This window comes from Neomonachus schauinslandi, chromosome 7 (genome assembly GCF_002201575.2).
Source record: "Neomonachus schauinslandi chromosome 7, ASM220157v2, whole genome shotgun sequence".
Classification (NCBI taxonomy): domain Eukaryota; kingdom Metazoa; phylum Chordata; class Mammalia; order Carnivora; family Phocidae; genus Neomonachus; species Neomonachus schauinslandi.
Genome location: NC_058409.1, coordinates 31486812 through 31512696, shown reverse-complemented (window position 1 = coordinate 31512696; position 25885 = coordinate 31486812). Strand labels below are relative to the sequence as shown.

At 38.1% G+C, this 25885-nt stretch overlaps 1 protein-coding gene across 1 annotated transcript in view; it reads left to right on the top strand.

Annotated features, from left to right (window-relative positions):
• The window catches only part of LOC123325304 (protocadherin alpha-13-like), a 62843-nt gene that overhangs the window by 7289 nt on the left and 29669 nt on the right, over window positions 1-25885 (top strand). The window lies entirely within an intron of this gene.

Genomic DNA, 25885 nt, shown 5'->3' with positions numbered 1-25885 from the left:
CTACTAAAAAAAAAAGAATGTCTATTTCCTTTTTACATACTTCATTTTTAAATTACTGGAAGCCTTTTAGGTTTTATTAGTAACACACTGATGACTTTTGCATAACTCCTTATGTGTCTGGGGTGGAATCAATTTGTATTTACCCATGTCCAGTTTTTCCAAGCTCTTTTTGGATTTTTGTTTTACAAATAGACAGCAATGTGTATGTTTTCATGCAATTTATTTCAAAAAGTCACACTTGGAAGCATTAGATTTTCATTCTGAAATACATATGTCACATCATGAAAAGATATCTTTATCATGCATTCTTTCTCAGAAATTCATGTTGAAAAAAACATATGGGTTCTTACATGTAACTTATGATCCTGATAAGAGTCCTAGACAGATTTTATGATACCCAGATTGTATTTAAGGTGTTCCTGTATACTCTAACAGCTCTGATTGCAGAGTAATTCTCAAGTGACTTCCAGGTTCTAGGCCTAGAGGAGCTTTTGATGGCACAACATGCCAGTATCTACTTGCCTTTGGATGATGACATTGTACTTGTTGTTAAGGGATTTGAAAGAAAATACATTGCATAATTAATATTAGTTAACCAAGGAAAACTTATTAAAGGATATGTTGGTGAGGGTGTTGAATGATTTGAAGAAATAATCAGCTCTGTTGTCAGGACTCCTCTATCTCCAGGAAGCCTCTTAATTTTGCAGATGCTATAGAATGGTATGGTTGGCAGAATAATGGCCCCCTAAAGGCATCTACATCCTAACTTCTGGAACCTGTAAAATGTTAAGCTATATTGTAAAGAGGAATTAAGCTTCAGATGGAATTAAGGTTGTTAATTAGTTAATCTGAAATTAGAGAGGATATCCCAGATGCTCTGTGTGGGCCTGATTCATCAGCTGAAAGGCCTTAAGATCAGATCTGAGTTTTCCCTGAGATGAAAAAGAAATTCTGCCTGTGGGCAGGGGCTTCAGCTTGTGCCCCAGAGTCTCAGCCAGCCCTTTAACTGCCTGTCCTACAGATACTGGACTTGCCTAGCCAGCTCCCACAATTGAGTAATCACTTCCTTGCAACAAATCTCTCATTATATATCTCCTGGTTGTGTTTTCCCGGTTGAACCTCAAATGATACAGGTTTTGGTACATGGAAGTGGAGTACGGCTGTAACAAATAACTAAAATCATAGAAGTTGTTTTGAAACTGGAAGGTAGGTAGAGGCTGGAAGAATTTTGAAAAGCATGATGGAAAAAGCCTAGATTGCTTTGGATAGTAGAAATATGCATATTAACAACTCTGCTATCAAAGTCTCAGAAGGAATTAAGGAGCATGGTGGAGAAAACATATGTTGCCATATAGGATACGTAAATCAGGGTGCCTGGGTGGCTCAGTAGGTTAAGTGTCTGACTCTTGATTTTGGCTCAGGGTTGTGAGATCAAGCCCCACATCTGGCTCCATGCTGCTTAAGACTCTCTCTCTCCCTCTCCCCCCACCCCTTATTCTCCAGTGCTGGCACTCTCTCTCTTTTTCAAAAAAAAAAAAAAAAAAACCCCAACAAAACAAAAACCTAAACCATTGTAAAGAGAATGCTGGTAGAATTATGGATGTTAAAGTCACTGATGGTGAGGGATCAGACAGAAATCAGGTGCAGCCCGGTTTCTTCTTGCTGCTTATAATGTGAGAGGAATGAGATAGATGGAGGGAAGAACTGTTAAGCTCTTAAATGGGACTAGAACTTGGTAATGTGGTGAATTCTTTGACTATTCAGATTGCACACAGGGCTCAAATTAGGAAAGTATGTTCTATATCGAAAGCCAAGGGGTCATAAGACAACCTTTTACTAGTGCCTTGAAAGGATTAAAAGATAAGAGCATTCAGTCACACAGCAGGTTCTTTAAAGAGGTTAGGCGTGTGATTCATGGAAATCCCAGCCATCCCAGCAGAAGTCAGGAACAGACGAGATTACCCAGGAAAGAACTGTGAAGCCACCTATTGTCAAGGAGAGAGAATCCCTGTGACATACACAGGGACTCAAAAAGTTCTTGAGAATGTTATACCAGCAGAAGTATTAGCAGCTTGAATTGAAGGGACACAGAGAATGATATAAAAGAAACCTATTGTACTGCACAATTCTATAAGCAAGAAATGATTGAAAAATTACTTAGCCAAAAACACATGCTACTCTCTCATGAAAAAGGAAGGATGGCTCATAAGACAGAGCCTGGAGCCCAGAGAGTAGAAGTCCAAACCCAGGCCTAGAAAGGAAATAGAGTTTTCCTGGATGGATTTCTACATTTCTTGGGGAATATGACTATTTCTATTTTCCATTTTCTGTTTTTGAACTGGAATGGCTAATAACTGTTATCCTATGCCTGTCCCATCATGATACAGTTTGGAGAGCAGATAATTTGTTTAGTTTCACAGGTCCACAGATGGAGAGGAATTATGCCCAGGATGGGTAGTACCTAGAGTCTCACCCATACCTAATTTAGATGATGTAGATGGTGAAGTTTTGAGTTTTTGAGTTGATGAAATTTAGGTGAAATTATGGACTGAGTTGATACTGTAATGAGATGAGATCTTTGGGAAACTTGAGTGTGTGTGTATATATATATATATATATATATATATATATATATATACATTTTTTTTAGGTGGGATGGATGTAAATCTTTGGGGGCCAGAGAATAATGGCCCCACAAAGTATCAGTGTCTTAATCTCTGGAACTGTGTCATTTGTTATATGGCAAAGAGGAATTGGAGTTGCTGATAGAAAAAAGGTTGACAATCAGATGACCTTAAAATAAAGAGTTACCCTAGATTATCCTGGTTGGTCCAATGTAACCACAAGCGCCCTTAATAAGAGGTGGTAGAAGCAGAAGAGTCAGTGTCAGAGTGATGTTTTACAAAAGATTCCACCAGCCTTTACTGACTTTGAAGATAGAAGGGAGCCTCCAGGGAAGGAATGCAGGCATTCTTAGAAGCTAGAAAGGCAAAAATAAATTCTCCATTAGGGCCTCCAGAAAGGAATGCAGCCCCACCTTAAATGTAGCCCAGTGAGACCCATTTTAGACTTCTAACCTCTAGAGCTATAAGATAATAAACTTGTGTTTTTAAGCCACAAAGTTTGTGGTAATTTATTACAGCAGTGATTGGAAACAAATACAAATGGCTTCTAAAAAAGCCATTTCTAAACCCATTTTTCTTTGCCTTCCCCTACTCTAGACCAAAATATTCACGTTTCCATAATCTCTTGCAGGTAGGAGTATTCTAGTACTCAGCTATTGCTAGTGATTTAAAAATGCAATTGGGGCATTGTGCTTAAGGGAAATTTTTTCTTTTCTTTCCTTTTTTTTAGCTTTTTCTTTTTCCTTTTAAAATTGAAGCGTAGGGGCGCCTGGGTGGCTCAGTCATTAAGCATCTGCCTTCAGCTCAGGTCATGATCCCAAGGTCCTGGGATCGAGCCCCGCAGCAGGCTCCCTGCTCAGCCGGAAGCCTGCTTCTCCCTCTCCCTCTCCCCCTGCTTGTGTTCCCTCTCTCGCTGTCTCTTTCTCTGTCAAATAAATAAATAAAATCTTAAAAAAAAAAATAAAATAAAATTGAAGTGTATTTGATACACAATGTTAAATTAGTTTCAGGTGTACAACATAGTGATTTAACAACTCTGTACATTATGCTTTACTCATCCCAAGTGTACTTACCATCTGTCACCTTACAACACTATTACAATACCATATTCCACTATATTCCCTATGCTGTACCTTTCATCCCCATGAATTATACATTCCATAACTGGAAGCTTGTATCTCCCACTCCCCACTCTTCTTCACCCCTTCTGCTCATTCCCCCATCCCTTCTGTCTGGCAAACACTAGTTTGTTCCCTGTATTTGAGTCTCTTCTTGTTTCTGGTTTTTTTTGTTGTTGTTGTTTATTCGGGGTTGGAGTTTTTTTTAGAGTCTACATGTAAGTGAAATCATATGGTATTTGTCTCTGTCTGGCTTATTTCACTTAGCTTAATACCCCTAGGTCCATCCATGTTGTTGCAAATGGTGAAATCTCATTCTTTTTTATGGCTGAATAATATTCCATTGTATATTTATACCATTGTATATTTATACCACATCTTCTTTTTTTAAAGATTTTATTTATTTATTCATGAGAGACAGAGAGAGAGAGAGGCAGAGGGAGAAGCAGGCTCCCAAGGAGCAGAGAGCCCGATGCGGGACTCGATCCCAGGACCCTGGGATCATGACCTGAGCCGAAGGCAGACGCTTAACCATCTGAGCCACCCAGGCGCCCTATACCACATCTTCTTTATCCATTCAACTATTGATGGACTGTTAGGTTGCTTCCATACCTTGGCTAATGTAAATAATGCTGCAGTAAATATAGAGGTGCATGTATCTTTTCAAATTAGTGTTTTTGTTTTCTTTGGGTAAATAACCAATGTGTAATTACTGGATTGTATGGTATTTCCTTTTTTAAGATTTTATTTATTTATTCAAGAGAGGGTGTGTGCACAATTGGGGGGGGCAGAGGAAGAGGGAGAAGCAGACTCCCCACTGAGTGCAGAGCCTCACACAAGGCTTGATCTCAGGCCCCTGACATCATGACCTGAGCTGAAGTCAGACCCTTAACGGACTGAGCTGCCCAGGTGCCCCTGTATGGTATTTCTATTTTTAATTTTTTGAGGAAACACCGTACTGTTTTCCACAGTGGTTGCACCAAGTTACATTCCTACCAATAGTGCAGGAGAGTTCTCTTTTCTCCACATCCTTGTCAACACTTGCTATTTCTTGTCTTTTTGATACCAACCATTCTGAGAGGTATAAGGTGATATCTCATTGTGGTTTTGGTTTGCCTTTCCCTGATGATTGGTGATGTTGAGCATCTTTTCATGTGTGTGTTGGACATCTGTATGTCTTCTTTGAAAAAATGTTGAGGTCCTCTGCCCATTTTTTAATTGGATTATTTGTTTTTTGGTGTTGAGTTGTATGTTGTTTTTTTTTTTTTTTGAGAGAAAGAAAAAGTAAGAAAGAAAGAGAGAGAGAGAAAGAAAGAAAGAAAAAGAAAGAAAGAAAGAAAAAGAGAGAGGATGCAAGCACAGGTACGAGAGCCTGACCCAGGGCTCCATCCCACAACCCTGAGATCATGACCTGAGCTGAAACCAAGAGTCAGAAGCTTAACCAACTGAGCCACCCAAGTGCCCCGAGTTGTATAAGTTCTTTATGTATTTTAAATATTAACCCCTTATTGGATATACCATTCGCAAATATCTTCTCCCATTTAGTAGGTTGCCTTTTTTGTTGTTGATGATGGTTTCCTTTGCTGTGCAAAAGCTTTTAATTTGGGTATAATTAAGGCAAATATTTTTCAAAGGGCTAATCTGAAGTGACATGTTCCTGGGGTCTTTTGCCCATTTTCCTTTATCATAACCAGCATGGGTATTGGGGAGTAAGTCTTGAGTTGAAGCAGCCAGCTTGCAACCATGAGATGAATACTCTGATCTACTGTGGCTGACTTTATATTTTTATTCAGTCATTTTTCATTGTTGCTAATACAAACATACACAAATAACTGAACTTTCAAAGGAGTATTCCTGGCTAGTAGCAACCCAAAAGTTGAGTTGTGAAGAATAGAATGAGAGGTGAACTGATAAGTTACTCTTTAAACCTGCAGGAGTGGTGTGCTGACAGAATGACTATAATGTTTATGAAGTAATCCAGAACTGATTTCCTTCTCAGGCAGGGAAGTAGCAGGGCCAAAAATTTTACTTATTAAAATAAATTGCCAAAATATATGTCCTGAAAATCTTCCTAAGCACATCATCAATCTTCATGTTTTGGTAGAATATGCCTGGTGGAAGGATCAGAAATTCCTAACAATCTTCTCAATATACACAGATGTGTGTTTTGTAACAAGCTCAGAGACCCCCATGTGTCAGTATCCATTATTCCTTTCCCATATTACTTCACACATTTTTATTGGTAAAGGGTGGAACTTGAAACCATCTCCAAAGGATGAATTCTTATGTCTTTCTTGGATTGACCTGGCATGCCTTGAAAAGAACATTACTTCCAATTGATCAGCATAGTCATGAAAAAGCAATAAAAATCTTGCATGATGCATGAATGGTAATGCCTCAAGCAATTTTAGAACTCCACAGCTGCACCCAGAGCGTTTGTGTATCTGTGTGTGTTTGTATATGTGTGCATTTGAATGTGTGTGGGAGGGAGTGGCTTTAGTAGATGGTGGAGATATGCTGCATGCACAGATATATACCAGAATAACATTGCTTTTCCACATTATAAAGGTATTTTTCCTTTAATGCATAAATATATGCAATAAATCTGACATTAATAACATATTCTAGAAGAGATCATATTTGCAAACTAAAGGGATTTTCTTTTTGTAAATTTAACAATGCCAGCATTATTGGATCTAGATGTTTGATAGCCTTCTTGTGCTTGAAGGAGCATCCCAGGAAAGGGAACTATACCGTAGGTACGGTCATTTTTTCCCCCAGTGAGATCAGGAAACAATAAAGTTGACATCAGGATGTGACAGGGCTGGGATTAGGGTGAGGCCAAGTTGTGCAAGTGTAGGGTTAGAGCCTTTCTTTATTTAATATTTGGATATTTTGTTCATAATGTATTGTTTTCATGAAGTTTGATTTTTTTTAGAATATTGCATTAAACATATCTATCTTTAATTCTAAGTTTTGGGAAGACCCATTAATTTTGCTTCTGAGACACTTGCCTTACCTTTGTCCTGGTCCTATTGGTTGTTTCCAATTTGCAAGTTCAAGTGGCCATTGCAGCACTAGTGATGCCGTCACAACTGGAATCTGAGCACCAAAATCTGAATCAAGTCCTCCTCCATTCTGCATATGGCATAGCAGCAGCAACAGTAGAAGAATACAAAGGTATCCCATGAGATCCAATGAACTGGAGTCCTGCAGACTGGGAAGAGAAGAGCACCTCTATGGCTATGATTAACCAGGCAATTTGTTTTTCTTCCAGGTGGCATGCAGCTGTGTGAAAAATATGGTATCTATTAGGTCGATTAAATTTGCTAATAATGTTGAGAATTTTGCATTTATGTTCATGAGGGATATTGATCTATATATTTTTTTCATGTTATACTCTTATCAGGTTTAGTTTCAGGATTATACTGGTCTCATAACATGATTTGGCAATTGTTTCCTCCTTTCTATTATGAAAGAGTTTGTGTAAGATATTTATTATTTCTTCTTTATGTATTTGGTAGAATTTATGACAGAAGAAACCTGTGGCTAACATTTTCTTTGTGGAAAAAATTTGAATTGCAAAATAAATTGCTTAAATAGATATCCTACAATTCCAGTTTTCTGTTTCTTCTTGTGTCAGTTGGTAACATGTTTTTAAAACAATTTGCCCATTTTATCTAAGATGTTAAATGTATTGACATGAAGTTATTGATAATATTCCTTTATCATCTTTCCAATATATTTAAGATCTGTAGTGATGCCTCTCTTTCATTCTGGATATTGGTAAAATACATTTTCTCTCCTTTTGTTTTTATCAGTATTGCTTTATCAGTATCAATTTTATTAATCTTTTTTTTTAAAAAAACAATCTTTTTCTTTGTCATTTTCCTATTTCTGTTTTCTGTTTCATTGATTTCTACTCTTACATTTTTCTTTCTTTTTTCTATACCTATTTCAGGTTTAGTTTTCTCTTTTTCTATTTTCTCTGAAGGTTTGGATCATTGACACTAGACTTTTTTTTGTATAGATTAAAATACATAAATATTTAAATTAAAGCTATACATTTCTTTCTATGCATTACTCTAGCTGCATTTCATGAATTTTGATACAAGGTGGTTTTTTACCATTCAGTTTGAATTTACTTATAATTGTTAAAATTTTATTTTATTATGTTAGTCACTTTACAAGTACATCATTAGTTTTTGATGTAGTGTTCCATGATTCATTGTTTGCGTATAACACCCAGTGCTCCATGCAATACATGCCCTCCTTAACACCCATCACCGGGCTAACCCATCCCTCCACCCCCCTCCCCTCTAAAACTCTCAGTTTGTTTCTCGGAGTCCATAGTCTCTCATGGTTCATCTCCCCCTCCGATTCCTGCCCCCTTCATTTTTCCCTTCCTTCTCCTAATGTCCTCCATGCTATTCCTATGTTCCACAAATAAGTGAAACCATATGATAATTGACTTTCTCTGCTTGACTTATTTCACAGCATAATCTCCTCTAGTCCCATCCATGTTGATGTGATAGTTGGGTATTCATCCTTTCTGATGGCTGAGTAATATTCCATTGTATATATGGACCACATCTTCTTTATCCATTCGTCTGTTGAAGGGCATCTCAGCTCTTTGCATGGTTTGGCTATTATGGACTTTGCTGCTATGAACATTGGGGTGCATATGGCCCTTCTTTGCACTGCATATGTGTCTTTGGGGTAAATACCCAGTAGTGCAATTGCTGGATCATAGGGTAGCTCTATTTTTAATTTTTTGAGGAACCTCCACACTGTTTTCCAAAGTGGCTGTACCAACTTGAATTCCCACCAACAGTGTAAAAGGGTTCCCCTTTCTCCACAACCTCTCCAACATTTGTTGTTTCTTGCCTTGTCAATTTTTGCCATTCTAACTGGTGTAAGGTGGTATCTCAGTGTGATTTTGATTTGAGTTTCCCTGATGGCTAATGATGATGAACATTTTTTCATGTGTCTGTTAGCCATTTGTATGTCTTCTTTTGAGAAGTGTCTGTTCGTGTCTTCTGCCCATTTATTGACTTGATTATTTGGTTTTTGCCCTGTTGATTTCTTATTTGATCTATTGGTTAACTGGAAGTATGTTGCTTCATTTCCAAATATCCAGAGAGAACATTTTTCATATTCAAAATAACTCTGTTTTGGTCTAAGAACATACTCTGTATGATTTCAGTCCTTTAAAATTTATTGGGTTTTGTTGTTAGCCAACATATGGATTATCTTGATGAGTTTCTCATGTGTACTTGAAATGAATGTGTGTGTAGTATTCTACGAATATCAATTAAAACAAGTTTCTTGATAATTTTGTTTAAATTTTCATTATTCTTACCATTTTTTTTCCTACTTGTTCTATCAATTACTGAGATAAAATGTTAAATTCTTAAATTATGATTGTGAATTGGTCTATTTCTCCCTTCAGGTGTAGCACTTTTTTAAATTTCATGTATTTTGAAGCTCTGTTATTAGATGTGCACATAGGTAAGATTATTTTATCTTCTTGGTGAATTGACAATAATTATTATGAAGCATCCCTTTTAGTCTCTAGTAATACTGTTAATCTGATAATAACATCACCCCATATTTCTTAGGCTTAGGGTTCATTTGATATCTTTTTTCCTCCTTTTACTTTCTCATCCTATCTTTATATTTTAAATACGTCTTATGTAAACTAAGAGAGTTGGGTTTTGTTTTTTATCCATTCTGGTCATATCCATTCTGGTCATTCATGCCTATTAATTGGAGAGTTTGTTCCATTTATATTTAATATAATTATTTATAGGATTGTGTCTATGACAATTTTTAAAAAGATTTTATTTTTAAAGTAATCTCTACATCCAATGTGGGGCTCAAACTCACAGCCCCAAAATCAAGAGTCACATGCTCCACCAACATGGTCCAGCCAGGGACCCCTATTGTAATTTTTTGGTACCATCTATTTTCATTCCTTTGTCTCTTGTTTACTGGATTTGGGTTTTGTTTGTTTGTTTTTGCTTGTGTGTGTGGGTTTTTTTGTATTTCATTTTATACACTAAATTGACTTTTTACCCATAACATTTTTGGAGTATTTCATCAAGGATAAGAATACACAGCCTTTATTAACACAGTCTACCTTAAATTAGTATTATGTCACTTCACCAACAATGTGGAAAAACTTCCTATTATGTAATCCTCATCTTTTTCCATCATGACACAGAAGATCAGCACAAGACATAGGAGAGGTATTTAAGAATTCATATGGTGAAGAACCTCTATGAATAGAATCAAATTGGAAAATATTTGAAAAATGCCTTAATATGTAATGTATAAAAGATATTCCATACTAGAGAGAAATATAATGAGGATAATCAATGTGAGAAAAACTTCAGCCAGATTTCAAATTTAAATGTGCACAAAAGAACTCATACTGAAGAGAAAAGCTATGAATTCAGTGGATGTAAGAAATAGTAATTAATCATTCATCTGTTAAAACACACACAGGATCACACACTGACACAAACCCTATCAATCTAAGGACAGTAGAGAGCCCTTCAGCTGTTCTTTGTATTGTAGGACTCACATGAAAATACACTTTGGAAAATAATATGAAAACTATGGGAAAGCCATTATTCATTCTTCATCCATTGCTGTACATTTAAAACTCATGGTGGAGATAAGCCTTATTTCATATAATGTGAAAAATGTGAAAAAAAACCTTCCATTTTTTTCATCTCTTAGAAAAATGTGGAAAATCTCACTGAAGAGAAATACTATGAACATAAGAAATGTGGAACAATCTTCAATTGTCCCTCATCCTTTCGGCATGTGTGAGAACTCATATTGAAAATATCTCCTTTTGACTGTAGAAGGGTATGAGAAAGCCTTTATTTCTTCTACATCCTTTATTGTACATGTAAGATTCACATTGAGGTGAAGCCTTTCAAATATAAGAAATATAGGAAAACCTTCACTTATTCCTGAAAGCTTACTCTACAAGTGAGAAAACATATCAAAAAGGATCTCTATACATATAAATGTGGGAAAGGCTACAGTTTCCCCTCTCCCTTTAGTAACCATAAGCACTGGAGACAGGCCTTATAATTGTAAACAATGTGACAAATCCTTTCACTTTTCATATTTTACTGTACATGTGATCATGCACACTGGAAGAGAAACACTGTGGATATATGAAATGCAGTAACTTCTGCCTTCTCATCTCTTAGGTAATGAGAACTCATACTAGAGAGAAGTCATATTGATATCTGGAGTGTAAGAAAGTCTTAACTTGTATCTAATTCCTTCAAAGGCTTGTGAAAATTCACATTGGAGAGAAAGCATACAAGTGTAAGAAATGTGGGAAAATGTATTTCCTAACACTTCAGTGCTTATTTGATAACATACACACTGAAGAGGAACCATATAAATTTAAAGAATGTGGAAAAGCTTTCACATCTTTCTCAATCTTTTGTCAGGTAGTGAGAACTCATACTGTGATATAGACCTGTGAGGGATGTGGAAAATCCTTTAGTTTACCTTCATGCTTCAAAGACATGGGAAAAGTCACATTGGAGAGAAACCCAATGAATGTAATCAATGTGGGAAAGCCTTCAGGCGCAGCAAATCTTTTATTATGCATAAGGAAATTCACACTGGAGGAGAAATCTTTAAAATGTTGTAAATATGGAATTGCTTTATCAGTGTCTCATCTTGGAAGTGACTCCTAGCTCATAATTTCTACTTTGTATTTTCTAATATAAGCCTTTATGATATAACTGTTGCTCCCAATGTCCTTATAGCTGTATCATATAATTCTGATAGTTATTATCATTATGGTTCATTAATATGTATTGTATCATTTCCGTTTTGAAGTCTCCTTAGACTTAAGTAAAGTGTTTTTTAGTATATAAGTGTATTTGAAATTAGTTTTGTTACTGTTTCTAATTAATTCCCATTCCCATATGTAATGCATGTGGTCACTGTGATATTGACTCTGGTACTTGTTGGGATAAGTTATTGATCTTTACTATTGAGAGATCTGCAGCATTTTTGTAGCTAATGTAGTATACAACCAGTTGTTTTGGTCAATAAGTAGTTGATGTAAGTAAAAAATGTGCAAAAAGGATGGTTTCATTAGACTTGGTAATTTCATCTTTTGTGCTTTGGTCCTCCAAGTTGGACACAATACTTCAAGTTGAAGAGAGAGCCCTTGCAACCATGAGAGTGAAAGCTAGGTGTAATGATGATTGTGCTGGATTGTGTTAAATGAGACTTAGAACCACATTTTCCAGACTCTTCTCTGCTATACGGTTGGACAAGAGGAACTTGCATGAGATTTGGAATGCAAAATGAAGAAGAAGCCATTAACCTCAAAAGGATGTGGAAGTAGCAGATTGACAGATCTAAAACTATTCAGGAGTTCCAAACTTCAAGCTTGACTTCCTAACTATTGGCTTTGTTGAACATCAGCCCTGAGCCAATCACTAAGCACATAACTTCAATTCCCTCAGAGGTGGCAGCTTCCACAAACATCTCCATGAGCTCACCCTTCATAGTCCTACTTTGGTGGCTAGATGTGCACAGCTGTTTGAATTTCCTACGCAGTAAAACCTGCCAATTCTCACTGCTCTTTCAGGTTATCATGATTAGAGACTTTTTCCAATCCTCTGATTCCTTCTTCTGTGAAAAGTGTAATTTCTGTAGTGAGCACATAGTTCAAAAACAATATAAACAAATGAGTAACTTTGTTCCCCTTTTGCATTGTTAAGTGGCTACTCGATCCCTGTACTGCCTGTTTCCGAACTCTTGAGAAATAAACACCTTGCTAATTTGTGGGTCATGTGAGAATTTTATGTCACTCAAAACTGAATAAAATCCTAAATGATAAAACATGTATGTGTTAAGTTAAAAACAATCAATCACTGTAATTCATCATATTAACAACATAAAGGAGAACATTTATGTGATCACCTCAATGCATAGGAAGTCTTTGAAAAATTCAGAATGCACTTTGTGAAAATTTTCAACACTCTAGAGGATGGGAACATCCTCACTGTGGTAAAGAATATCTATAAAAACCCTACTACTAACATTATACTTAATGGTGAAATATTGAATGCTTCCCCATAATACTAGAGACAATGCCAGAAAGTTATTACTGTTCTGTTCAACATTATAAAGAAGGGTCTAGTCAATGTAAAAATGCAGGACAAATAAATAAAAGACACAGATACTTAAAATATTTTTCTTTATTTACAGATGACATAATTGCATATGTTGAAAATCCTAAAGACCTACCCAGTACTAATGAGTAGATTTAGCAGGGTTGAGGATATAAGGTTGATTTGTAAAAATCAATTATATTTCCATGTAACTGCAACAAATGGGGGGGAAAAAGTTTAAAAACTACCATTTGCAATAGCATCAAAAAATAAATAGGAATAGATTTAACCAAAGATGTGCAAGACTTCTATACTGAAAATTATAAAACATTGCAAAGAGAAGTTGAGAAGATTTAAATAAATGGAGAAATATGCCACGTTCATGGATAGGAAGACTCAAAATTCTTAAGATGTCCATTACTACCAAATTGATCTCTATAGAGATGCAATCCCAATCAAAATCCAACCAGATTTTTTTGGTAGAAATTGGCGAGTGACAAGTAAACATACATATTTGCAAGACATCTTATATAGTTGCAGTAATCAGGATGGTGAAGTATTGGCAAAAGGATCAATAAACTAAAGATCGAATTGACTGTAAGGACATGGAAATGCACCACCCAGATTCCCCTCCAATAAAGGACTTGTTTCTGGGAGTGCCAGGAGAGCTATCAGTGGCAATCCTTCAGCTGTCACACCCATCCCAGTGTAAGCCATGTCCAACGACTGATCAAGGTGGAAATATAAAGACCTGGCTGTTCCAGTCTAACACAGCACAACTCTAAAGGGCCATTTTAACTCCAGAGCTCCCCACTTCTCTGTCTACTGAATCCTGCCTCCATCACTTCATTTCCACAGGTGTCAATCCTAAATAACTCCTTAGCAAACACCCTACACTTTAAGTCTATCTCAGTGTCTGCTTCCTAGAGATCCCAACTTAGTAACACAGCTCCTGTCTTGCTATTGGACCATCACAGAGACTGCACCCCTAAGTATGGAATACTACATGAACATGTGATCTGAGATGCCTAAAACTTACTAGATATTAGCTGATTCATCAAACCATAAAATTGGTTTCATGTGTAGCAGTTCTCCATCTTCAAGTGGAAGTAATAATACAAGATCATACATGATAAGGTCTAGAGAATATAAATACGTTTCATGAGTGGATGGTTTAGACTGGCAGTGCTCCTATGTTCCTGCATTTACCACCTCTCTTTCAACCTACATCTATGGCCTCAGTGGGAGTGCCCTGTGATCAAATTACTGAAGATGGGAAATTTGAGCCTAACCTAGAAATATTTCCACACAGAAATCTGGCACAAGTCGTAAGAAGACGCCTAAAGAATTGCATCCTGCAGGACTGGCCTAGAAAGGAAGGGAACTCCTCCTGATGGGAGAGAATTTCGAATGGTACACCTGATTGTTCACTTTTCCTGGAAAGAGGATGGCCAGAGGTATAGATTTGCATTTATATTAGTTTTCTAGGGCTGCCATGCCCAAAGTACCACAAACCGGGTGGCTTAAATAATGGAAATTTATCATATCACAGTTCTGGAAGCTAGAGGTCTGATATCAAGATGTTAGCAGAGTTGGTTCCTTGTGAAGGCTGGGGGGAAGAATCTGTTCCAGGTCTCTTTCCTGGGCTTGTAGGTGGCATTCGTCTCCCTGTGTCTCTTCACATAGTCTTCACACCCTGTGTGCCTGTGTCCAAATTTCCCCTTTTTATGAGGACATCAGCCATATTGGATTAGGGCCCATCCTAATGACCTCAGTTTAACTTGATTACCTTTGTATTCTGAGATACAGAGGGGGGGTTAGGATGTCAGCACATCTTTTTTAGGGAAGACACAACTCATAACAGCATTTATTCATGAGCAGTAGCTAATGATTTGACCTATATGTTATGGAATAGAAAGGAGTAAGAGTAGAAGGTTGATAACAAAAAAGTCTGGGTATCACCTCTTGCTCTGAGCTTCTTTCAAGGTGTTAATGTAATACTGTATTTCCCTCATTACATAACCCTCTTATTCTTTCCTTTAGCCATAGCCTACAATTATTTGTTCTCTCCATTTAATTTCAAACTTTTCCATACTTGGAAGGCACATTAAGTTTGGCCACTGTGCTGGTCTAGCTCGCAGGCAACAATGCTAGTCTGGCAAGTGCTCCCCACTCAGTCTACTCCTGTTCACGTAGAATAAGGTTATAGAAGCGCAGGATGAGGGGGCTAATGTTTACCACCAGGCAATATGGCTGCATTCACTGTTAACCCCAATTTTGCCAGATGGGATGACGGCACATCCTGGCCCATCAGGCCCTTAGAAATTCTGACATAAAGGTTAAAAACATAGTTACAGTTTCTTGCTTAGGAATCATCCCTGATTCCAGACCTTGTAGTTGCAGCCCTGGTCCTATAATCACTGCATCAAGTAGGGGAAGAGAAGGTGATACGGGGAAGAAAGTACACCAGCAATTTCCCCCACTCCCTCTTGCCCAGACCCACCAGAGAAACAAGAGAAATCTATCCAGTGGGGACACTCCTTTAGCCTTCCTCTTTTTGTGAGCACATACTTGTGAAGGCGTGTAAGCCAGGCCTTCCTGCTTTTATCACCCCTTCTCTTAGACAACCAGTGTTTTAATTACCTATTCCAATTTTCTATCAAAATACTGCTCTTAGGACAATATCTCTCTCCCCACTGGTGCACATTATGGGCTATAAAGTGATTTCACTGGTCTGAAGAAATGACGGTCAGCTGTCTCAACTGGTGTAGCATCTTCTGTTCCAGTTCTTTCATAACACTTTGATCATTTGCATCTACCACCAGGTAAGTCAAGCCTAGTTCAGAGTCCATGCCTACTCCTGTCAGCACCCATTTGTAGCCCCCTGGAGCTACCAGTATCAGCTTGACTTGCCAGTTATGTTCAAGGCTTTCCCACCAGAGAATCTGCCATATAGCCGCCTGTAGTCTCTGTGTCTTTTGTTGGCTGGTAGAACAGTTTTTTTTAAAGAGTTATTTATTTATTTGAGAGAGAGACTGAGTGCTGGCGTAGGGAGGCAGAGGGTGAGAGAGAATCCTGAAGCAGACTCCTTGCAGAGCGCAGAGCCCAACGTGGGGCTCAATCTCAGGATCCTGAGATCATGACCTGAACCAAAATTAAGAGTCTGGCGCTCAACTGACTGAGCCACCCAGGCACCCCAGTTAGACCATTTTTTATTGGCATTTTGTGCCTCACTGGGTGCAAGAGGAATATGTCCAAATTCAGCCCATCTCTAAACTGTCCCAATGTTTATTTATTTCATGGACTTAGGTGACCACCTTTCATCAGGGTGGTAGCCTTCCAAACAGGATATTGTCCATTCACCTTGGAACTGTCATCCATAAACCAAGCAGTCCTTTGTTAAGTCAATCGAGGGCTGCCCATGTGACAAGAGAATCCAGCAAGTCCTTATTCAATTCCAAAGCCAGTCCTAGGGGAAAAGAGGCTCCTACTTGTGAATATTTCCTTGCACTCCCCAGGCAACACAATCCTAAGTAAACCATTTCCATTTTATTATGCAACTTTTTTGGGCATTGCCATCCTCATTAGAGCATTTCACCAATATCACTCTACTCGTTATGGGTATTTCAGCTTTCAAGATCATTTTATGTCCTTCAATCACCAGGATAGCTTCAATTAACATCTGATAACAAAGTAGTAAATACCCTTCAAATGGAAATTCTCTTGCCCAAAGTCCCAGTAGTGATTTCAGGGAAGCACTCACAGGCTTTTGTCCTAAGTCCCAGTCTTGGCTCCACGCAGGGCTCTCAACATAGAGAATTTGTCCCTACCGGCCCTCTAGCTTCCATTCCACACTCCGTGGCTCACTCAGGCAATCTTACTGGTTCTCATTTAGTATGTCCAATTAACCTTACCTGAAGGACTGATTTCCATGTCTTCTGTTTCACAATACTAAGGGAGATGTTCCCCAGTCAGGTACAATGTCTGTTCCCCAAATATAATCAGTTAAAAAAGACACAACCACTTCACATAAAGCTTATTCAAGCATACCAGTTCCCCTACAAAATTTTACCATAATTCTATCAACTCATATGTTCCTAACTGTAGTCTCTATTAGGATATTATCCACAGGTTTTGATTTTACAATACTAGGTAGGGAAGAGTTCCCCAACCATACAGAATATCCATTCTCATATAAAACATTCAGTAAAGTTGACAGACTTCTTTACATAATACCTGCTTAAACATTCTGTCTTTCATAATCCTATCAACCTTTAAAGTTTTAGGTAATCTCAACCTAATTATAGCGCAAATCAGTGGGCTTTGGTATCACATTATGTGGGACTCCCATATTGAGGAATCCTGGAAACTTCTCTTCCCCACCCCTTGGCCATTTTAACCACTCTTGTGCAAAAGGCTTTGAGTCCCCAGCAAGAGGTCAAGCCATGAGACGCTGGCCCTTTTGTCAATTTTTGTCTTGGTTAATCTGCCTAACCACAGTCCCCAAGCTATTGCTGGTTAGGTTTCTCATGTAATCTTTATCTTCTGACTTTTTACCTTTCTCCAAACAGGGTTAAATAGAGTGGGACTTGTTTGGGGATCCTTTAATGTTTGGGGGCCAATGAGGGGGTCCCTTTGGACTGCCCAACCTTAGGTAGTGCTGTATTAAAACTTTGTTTAACCCCATCAATGTCTGTTTTATTTATCCCATTTTTAAGTAATCATCTAAAGATTTCCACCCTGTTGAGACAAGTCCTGTGGCTCTCCCTTTTTCACCCCTCTTTATTTCATTCCTATCAATATCCATTCTATTCACTTTATTCCTTAATAACCATTTAAAAATTTCTACCTTTTTGCAAAGAGTACTTTGTCTCTCCCTTTCACCCTCCCCAATCTCTTGTTAATTAACTTTATCTCTTTCTTTAAAAGATTTTATTTATGTATTTGACAGAGAGAGACAGCGAGAGAGGGAAGGGAACACAAGCGAGGGAGTGGGAGAGGGAGAAGCAGGCTTCCCGCCGAGCAGGGATCTCGATGTGGGGCTCCATCTCAGGACCCCGGGATCATGACCTGAGCCAAAGGCAGATGCCCAATGACTGAGCCACCCAGGTGCCCCTAACTTTGTTTTTATTAACATCTGTAAGACTCATGGGGAGAAGTTGAGACACAAAATTTGATGAGGCTTCCCAAACTGTTTTTCGCTTTTGCAACAATAAGTTTATATGGGATGCCCATGTGAAAGAGCATGTCCTAAACACAGCATTTACTGTGATCTAGGCAATGGGCATATTCAGTGGGTGAATATTGCAGTCATCATAAAGCCAATTCCACATAACTTGCATATAAAGTGTATCAGTGGCTTCACCTGGAGTGTTCCACTTAGCACTTCTAGAGGGAGATGGATAATCCCTCTTCTAAGGGTAAACAGACCTTACAGTGGCTTTTACCCAGTCCACCAGGCTAACTGTTCCCTCAAGAATAACCTCTACTGCATCTCGATCATTGGCCATGTATAATTATTCCATAGTGAGTCATGGGTCCTGTATTAACCCAAATATGCTCTTCCATTCTGCAGCATTCAAAACCAAAAACATAGACCCCAGAGGAGTTATTTTCACAATCCATTTCAGTAAAGGTTTTTCAGGAAGCTGATGATACCAGTCTACAAGATAAAATAATTCCTTCACACTATGCCCCCTGGTTCCAGTAGTTTCCTGGTTTTTCCCACGCCAACATTGACTATCTTGTTGATGATTAGAAGTCCTAAAGGGACTTTCTTTTGTCCCTGAACAATTTTTTTTTTCCCCTGGGATAGGGGTAGGTGGGCAGCTCTGAAGGTAGTGGTCCAAACTCAGATCAATGAAATGACTTTGGTCTAGCATCAAGGTCTGACCCAGAATTCTCTTTTCTTTTCAGTTTAGTTATTACAAATAACAATAACCAAGTGTTAAAAAACAAAATTCAACTGAGTAAATTTTAGGATCTAATTGGCTTTATTCAATGGTTCATTAATCTAGCAACATCTGCAGCATCCTATCTAGCAAATAGAAAGGAGCTCTGAAAAGCTGTATAAAATGGAAGGATTTTATAGGCAGAAATGGGGAGGGACAATCAGCAAAAAAAAAAAAGAAAGAATTGTTTCAGGCAAAGTCACCTTCTCTTAGGGGAAAGAGCAAGGGATCTTTTTTTTTTTTCCCCAAAACTTGCTGATACTGTTCTCTTGCCCCTTTGACTACTTCTCACTCTTATTTGCTATTCTTGACATTTTCTTTGGTTGTTTATTTTTTTAAGATTTTATTTATTTATTTGAGAGAGAGAGAGAACAAGCAGAGGCAGAGGGAGGAGCAGACTCCCCACAGAGCAGGGACTCTGATGCAGGACTTGATCCCAGGACCCTGGGATCATGACCCAAGCCGAAGGCAGACACTGAACCAACTGAGATACTGGGAGGCCCAGAGTAGGGGATCTTAGTAGGTAGATTACCTCATCTTCCTTTGGAGGATGGAGAGGGCCCATGTGACAGATTATTACCTCATTGGTGCTGACCAAAAAATTCTGACTGACCATTAAGGCTACATTTCTGGGAGAGGTTGAAACTGCAATTAGGTTAGGTATTAAACCCCAGTTTGGTGACTTTATTTAGCATAAGTGACTCCATTTTGGGTCTCTGGTTTTCCTTTTAACACAAGGGATTGAATATTTTGCCTTTTTTTTTTTTAAGATTTTATTTATTTATTTGAGAGAGAGAATGAGAGACAGCACAAGAGGGAAGAGGGTCAGAGGGAGAAGCAGACCCCCCACTGAGCAGGGAGCCTGATGCGGGACTCGATCCCGGGACTCCAGGATCATGACCTGAGCCGAAGGCAGTCGCTTAACCAACTGAGCCACCCAGGCGCCCGAATATTTTGCCTTTTTCCTTATTTGCCTTTCCTCATGCATTCAATGAACCAGCTCCTCGTTGGATCCATTACTAAATTCATTGGCAGGGGCGCCTGGGTGGCTCAGTTGGTTAAGCGACTGCCTTCGGCTCAGGTCATGATCCTGGAGTCCCGGGATCGAGTCCGCATCGGGCTCCCTGCTCGGCGAGGAGCCTGCTTCTCTCTCTGACCCTCCCCCCTCTCATGTACTCTCTCTCATTCTCGCTCTCTCAAATAATAAATAAAATCTTTAAAAAAAAATAAATAAATTCATTGGCAACTTGTACCTTTAGTAGCTGATGATATCACAGCTGCTGCTCTAGACCATGGGTGACTGTGTGGCCACACAGAAAGCAAAGCTTCTTCATCCCTCACCCTTTCATCCTTTCTCTTCTAAAGCCACATGTTTCTGCGAGCCAGGGCCAATCTAGCAAATCCCACTTCACTGACACCAACTCTTTAAGGTTCCGAATACCCAGTTTCAACATGGGAAGAAATATAAGTTAATTAATCTGATTCATCAAGATTAGAAAAAACTGGAGAGTATGATAACTATTAAATAAGTTGAATATTTCAGAATCAGCTGGCCATGAGTACTACCAAAAATTCAAGGAAAAAAAAATTACAATCTTATACAAACATTTCCAAAGAATAGAAAAGAAAGAACACTCCATAAAAATGTCATTTGTTTAGCATAACTCTGATATCAAGAAAGGAAAATTAAAAGGCAATATCACTCATTGATATAAATTAAAGGGAGAAAAATCTCACCATTGTCTTTATAGATACAGAAAAAGCATTTGTTAAAATTCTGTTTATTATGGAGTAAAAATCTCCTTAAACTGGAATAAAAGGAAATTTTCTTAATCTTTAAATGATATGGGGCAGGGGCGCCTGGGAGGCTCAGTCGTTAAGCGTCTGCCTTCGGCTCGGGCCATGATCCCAGTGTCCTGGGATCGAGCCCCGCATCAGGCTCTGGCTCGGCGGGAAGCCTGCTTCTCCCTCTCCCGCTCCCTCTGCTTGTGTTCCCTCTCTCGCTGTGTCTCTGTCTTCAAATAAATAATAATAATAATAATAATAATAAAAAGATATGGGGCAGGGGTGGCTCAGTCGGTTAAGCCTCTGACTCTTGATTTTGGCTCAAGTCATGATCACAGGCTGGTGAGATCAAGCCTCATATCAGGCTCTGAGCTGGGCATGGAGCCTGCTTAAGATTCTCTCTCTCCCTCTGCCCCTCCCCCACCTCCCCAGCCCTGCTCACACTTGCAAGTGCACGTGCACATGCCCACGTGCGTGCTCTCTCTCAGTAAATAAATAAATAAATATAAAAATGTTTAAATGATATGAAAACATTTATAGCAAAAAAACTTAATTGTAAGATGTTAGAAGCTTTCCTCTGAGATTAGAAACAAGACAAATGCCCATTATTATATCTATTTAATATTGTACTGTAGGTTTTGGCTAGCATTATAAGTCAAAGAAATACAAGTCATGTGGATAGCAGAGGAAGAAGCAAAGTTATTATTTGCAGATGATATTAAGGAGTACACAGAAAATCCAAAGTACCTACAGATAAAATGTTATAATTAAAAATAGTTTAGTAGGGTTGCAGAATTTGAAAAATTAATATCAAATTAGTTTATTTTACAAATGCAACAAAAAGAAGCTGACATTTTAAATACAGATATAATTTACAATCATAAAAAATCAAGTAGCTAGGAATAAGTATAACTAATAAAGTATAACACCTCTGTTGGGGAAATTATATGATTTTATAAAGGGATGTTAAGATGACTTACATAAATAGAGAAATATATAATGTTTGTGAATCAGAAGATTGAATATCTTAAAGATATCAATTCTCTTCTCCCCCAAGACATTATTACTTTAAACATTATAACATTACTTTAACATTACGTTGAAATTTGTATGAAAGAATAAAAGTCAACAATAGCTAGGAAACTTCTTAAGAAAAAAGAGCAGGAAGGAAAAACCTGCCCTGGGGTGCCTGGGTGGTGCAGTTAATTAAGAGTTGAATTCTTGGTTTAGGCTCAGGTTTTGATCTCAGGGTTGTGAGATCAAGCCCTACATTGGGCTCCAAGCTCAGAGTGGAGTCTGCTTAAGACTCTATCCACCCCTGGGCGCCTGGGTGGCTCAGTCGTTAGGCGTCTGCCTTCGGCTCAGGTCATGATCCCAGGGTCCTGGGATCGAGCCCCGCATCGGGCTCCCTGCTCAGCGGGAAGCCTGCTTCTCCCTCTCCCACTCCCCCTGCTTGTGTTCTCTCTCTCTGTTAAAAAAATAAACAAAAAATCCTAAAAAAAAAAAAAAAAAAAACTCTCTCTGCCCCTCTGCTAGTGCAGGAGCTCTCTCTCTCAAATAAATAAGTAAATCTTAAAAAAAGAAAAAGAGAGGGGTGCCTGGGTGGCCCAGTCGGTTAAGTGTCTGCCTTGGGCTCAGGTCATGATCTCGGGGTCCTGGGATGGAGCCCTGCATCAGGCTCCCTGCTCAATAGGGAGTCTGATTCTCCCTCTCCCTCTGCCCTACCCCCTGCTCAGGCTCTCCCTCTCTCTCTCTAATAAATAAATAAAATATTTTAAAAAAAGAAAAAGAAAAAACTTGCCCTACTAATAATTATTAAGACTTGTTATAAAGTTATATTAAACAAGGTAGTCTGGTACTAATGCACAAACAGAAAATTTGACAAATATAATAGTTCAAAAATAGACATAAATGTATGTGGAACTTTGGACTATTAAAGAGATGGCAAATCCAATTGTCTTGGTCTGCTACTCTAACAAAATACCATAGACTGGTGGCTTAAACAACAAGACATTTATTTCTCACAATTCTTGAGCCTGAGAAGTCCAAGATCAAGGTACCAGCCGACTAGGTTCTTGGTAAGGGCCTTCTTCCTGGCTTGCAGACGGCAAGGTTCTCAGTGTATCCTCACATGGCAGAGAGAAGATATCCTCAACTCACCTCTTCTTATAAAAGCACTAATCCTATCATGGGAGCCCCACCTTATGACCTCACCTAAACCTAATTACCTTGCAAAGGCTCCGCCTCCTAACACCATCACACTGGGAATTAGGGCTTCAGTGTATAAATTTGGAGGTGGGGAGGGCACAAACATTCAGTCCATAACACAAATCAATGGAGAAAAGATGAAATGTTCAAATTAAAATGGTTATCCATACAGAAAATATTAAATTGGGTCTTAATTTAAGAACTCCAAACTGATCTATGATTTAACTGTCCAAAATAAACATAACAAACAACTTCAAAGCTTTTAATGAAAAATATAAGTAGATATATTGTAATCCTCAGGGGTAGAAATAATTTCTTTAAAAAGATACCGACCATAGAATAAAAGATTAATAAATTTAACTGTATTTGAAATCAAGACATCTTAAAAATGTAAAAAGGATAAATCCTGAGAATGTAATGTACAGCATGGTGACTATAGTTAATAATACTTTATTGTATATTTAAAAGTTGCTAACAGAGTAGATCTTAAAATTTCTTACCACAAGAAAAAAATTATAACTATGTGTGGTGGTGGATGATAACTAGACTTACTGTGGTGATCGTTTCATAATATATACAAATATTGAATCATTATGTTGTATACCTGAAACTAATATGTTATATGTCAATTAAATCTCAATAAAAATAAAACATATGAAAAGATACAAACCAGGAGAAGATACTCACAATACACATACTGACAAGGAATTAATCGGGAATATGTAAAGAACTTCTACAAATGAATATAAACAAAAATGATAATAGAAAAATGGTAAAAGACATGAAGAGACATTGCATAGAAGAATCACACATAACCAGAAGACATATGAAGAGATATTCTTTTGCTATAATCAGAGAAATGTAGATTAAAACCAGGATAAGATAGATTTTTTTATACGCAATTGTTTAAAATTTTAAAAGCCTGACAGTACCAAATGTTGGAAAGGATGTGGACACAAGAGATCCATTGGGGTTTATATATTGCAAGTGGGTATGAAAATCAGTGCAACTGCTTTGGAAAATAGGCATTCATAATTACTCCTAGATAAATATTTGAGAGTTCCAGAATTTCTATTCCTAGTTATACACCCAAAAGAAACTCTTGCACATTTACATCAAGGGGTATATATGAGAATATTTATATTGACAGTGCGCACAAGAGCAAATATCAGGGAACAATCCATATGCCCACCAACTGAATGAATAAACAGTGGTATACTCATAAAATGGAATGTTTTACAGTAGTCAGAATAAATAAATTATAGTAATACAACATTATTGGATTTTAACAATAAATACTTAGTGAAAAATATAAATATACCAAAGTATTACATACAGTATTTTACCCTTACTATAAATTTTAAAACAACTATATGAAAAATATGTATGAGGGGAGTAATATATAATACAATAAAAGCCTATTCAAAAGAGCAAAGAATGATGTAGATGGAATTGAGGATGATGATTACCTGATGATTACCTTCATTTGGTGGAGGGGAGGACAGGTATGAGGGACCATGAATATGGTTAGATGTAGTTTATTACCAAGTCCCTAGCATTTGGGGGAGGTGCTATGTTCACAAATTCTTATTATTATTTAGGTTAATAACTAGAGAGATAAATATATATATAGATAGATGATATTGGATAGATAAATAAATAAATAATGCAGGTCACGTATGGACTAATGATTACAGTTTATTATAATCCAATTCTGTGAACCTGAGTTCCAACAAGGCTTAAAAGAAAGCAGCGTATGTGATAGAACATAAAGCACATGGAATTACCAATGATGTATTCTTGCTAAAAATGTTTAACCTCAACCTAGCCTTCTCTCAAGGAATCAAAGCCCAGAAACCCAGGGGCCTTTCTGTATTACAGAAGACAGGAATGGAACCATGGCTCCACACTCAGAACTGAAGACTAACACTGCTGTGCAGCTTCTTCATGACCCAATGGGCACCAGAATCTGAAAATATTCCTATGTCTGGTGCCAAGGAGAGAGGGAAAGTTTTTTGTGGGCAACATCTCCAAGAACCCAGATTGGGAACCCAGAGTGCTGGTTAGAGAAGTGTTGTCCATTTCTCCAAAGGTAGAAAGGAGCCTTTCCTCCGAATCACTGAAGGGCCATTTGATTTTCAACAGCAAAGAAGTTACATGGAAGGTTGCCGTAGTTAACATCTGCCAAGAGTCCAGGTGGCTGAGAAGAACCTAGTGGAACTACTTTAGGCTGGAGTAGAAATACTCATTATAGGGGCGCTTGGGTGGCTCAGTTGGTTGGTTGAGTGTCTGCCTTCGGCTCAGGTCATGATCCCAGGGTCCTGGGATGGAGCTCCACGTTGGGTTCTCTGCTTGGCGGGGAGCCTGCTTCTCCCACTTGCTCTGCCTACTTGTGATCTTTCTCTGTCAAATAAATAAAATCTTAAAAAAAAAAGAAATGCTCATTATAAAGACAACCATCTGGCTTCCTTTTGGCAGAAATAATACCCTTTCTGGGGACATCCTCCCACCCCCTGAATGTGCAGGATTGTTATAGGTGTCAATTTTCTACAAAATTATTTATTGACCTGTGAAGTTTTTCATCTCAAGGTGCGGACTAAAAGCCAGTAATACCGAATACTCTGAATTGGTTTTGAAAAAGCCATTAAGCCTGGTGCAATGAACCAAGCATCGGTTCACCACCATCAACCTTGAAAAGGTCAGGACACAGGAAGATACTAGTCTGCCTTTTAAACATCATTGACAAAGAGCCTGTATTCAAGTGCTGGCATTAGGAGGGAGCTGAGAGCCCTATGGATGGTGCAGTTCACGAGGCAGGCCACAGACTTGGTTGACAGTTCCAACACTGAAATAATGAACTTTTTAAAAAAAATTCTCAGCAGACTTCTGGGCCATTCCACATGAATCTGGAGAGATCAGAGAAACCAGACAGCTACACACTTTGAATGATGCTCAAGTTGGAAATGCAGGCTCTGGATAAAGGGGTACTTTCTGAACTTGAGCAAAAAGTCTCCTGTGACTATTTTTTAAAA